Genomic DNA, 2,048 nt, shown 5'->3' with positions numbered 1-2,048 from the left:
TATGACAAGAAACATAATTTCATTTCGCACATTGTTTAAAGATGATTTTTGTTATCGTTTTGATAATAATAATGGCAACATTTTAGTTTATAAAAATGGTTCTTTTATTTTTAAAGCTAGTCCTTGAAAATGTGTTTATGAAAGTGTTGTTTGTGTTGGCAACACTAATAATCTATTGTTGAATGTTGGTTATTCCAATTCTAAAGGATGGGATCTTGGAAGAACCATTCGACTCACAACACTAATAATCTAATGTTGAATGTTGGCCAAACTCCAAAAGGATGGGATCTGGAATCATTTGACTTCTTGGAATCATTTGACTTAGAGTCGAATGGTGTATATAAGTATTGTTTACTTGGCGATATGACGAAATCACCTTTCACTAGAAATTGTGAACAAGGCAAAGATTTGTCGGAACTAATACACATTGATATATGTGGACCACTCAGATTTGCCACTAGGCATGGTGAACGTTACTTTCTGAATTTTACTGATGATTTTAGTAGATATGGGTATATCTACTTATTGAAGCATAAATAAGAAACTTTTGAAGTGTTAAAAGAATTCCAAAATGAAGTTGAAAACCAACTGGGCAAAAAGATCAAGAAGCTTTAATCTGATAGGGGTAGAGAATACTTGAGTATTGAATTCATCGATCATCTAAAGGATTATGGAATTGTTTCACGATTTCTCCTCCCAGAACGCCACAACTGAATGGTGTTTCAAAGAGAAGAAACAGAACGATGCTTGATCTGGTTCGATGTATGATGACTCGAGCTACACTTCTAATAACTTTCTAGGGTTACACTCTTGAAACGGCCATTAAATATCATAAGCCTGCTACCAACTACGAAGGTCGCTACAACACCATCCGAAATGTGTAATGGGAAACCACCTAGTCTTGTAAATTTGAAAATCTGGGGTTGCAAAGTTTATGTACATCATGAGGCGAGCGATAAAACTAGAACCAAGACCGGAAAAGTGTTACGTCGTGGGGTATCCTCAAAAGTCTTTTGTATATCTTTCTATAATGCTTCTAAGAACAAAGTATGTTTCTCAAAGTGGCTTCTTCTTTGAGAGGGATCTCATGTACAAAGAAGCTACTGGGATCCCAATCGATCTTGAAGAAATTCAAGAGTCAAACAAAGAAGGACAAGTATTTGAAACTAACATCAACTTGTTGAGCAAACCGACATAATTCCAACTCCTCCACTTCGTAGATCTGATAGGGTCGTTTCTCTCCTGAGTTTTATGGTTTCCGTATATAAACTAAAGGAAATGTATTAATCAATGATCTCACACTGGTAAATATGGATGAACCATCTAGCTACAAGGAAACGATAACAAGCACTGAAGTTGCTAAATGGAGGAGAGAATGAAAAGTTAAATTTAATCCATGTATGATAACCAAGTATGACATTTGGTTGATCATACACCTAGCATAATTTTTTTTGGATGCAAGTGGATCTTCAAAAAGAAGACATACATGGATGGGAATGTGCACATATATAAAGCTAGGCTGGTTGCAAAAGTTTATACTCAAACTCAAGGAGTTGATTATGAGAAAACCTTCTCATAGGTAGCCAAGATTAAATCTATTAGAATATTAATTGCCATGGTTTCTTTTTATTATTATGAAATATGGCAAATGGATATGAAGAATTCTTTCCTATACAGGAAATTATTAGAGGATGTCTACATGAGACAACCTGAAGGCTTCATCGATCCAAAATAACATAATAAAGTGTGAATATTGAAAGGTCCATTTATGGACTGAAACAAACATCACGTAGTTGAAATCTTTGCTTCCATGAAAAGGTCAAGGAATTTGGATTTTCTAGAATTAAGGATGAATCTTACGTATAACTCAAAGTCATTGGGAGTGTCACACCCCCAAACCAGAACGGCATAAACGTCTGGGGGCGGATGACTTTCATGTACAATATCATAAAAATTGAATAGTAGCAATAAAAACATTACAACCATTGTATTGAATATTTAATAAGTTTACATTATACTTAAAAACATTCCTACTTGGCATCAAATGT

This window comes from Lactuca serriola, chromosome 6, assembly GCF_051521515.1.
Source record: "Lactuca serriola cultivar US96UC23 chromosome 6, Lser_US96UC23_V15, whole genome shotgun sequence".
Lineage (NCBI taxonomy): Eukaryota > Viridiplantae > Streptophyta > Magnoliopsida > Asterales > Asteraceae > Lactuca > Lactuca serriola.
Note: the sequence above shows the minus strand (reverse complement) of the source record.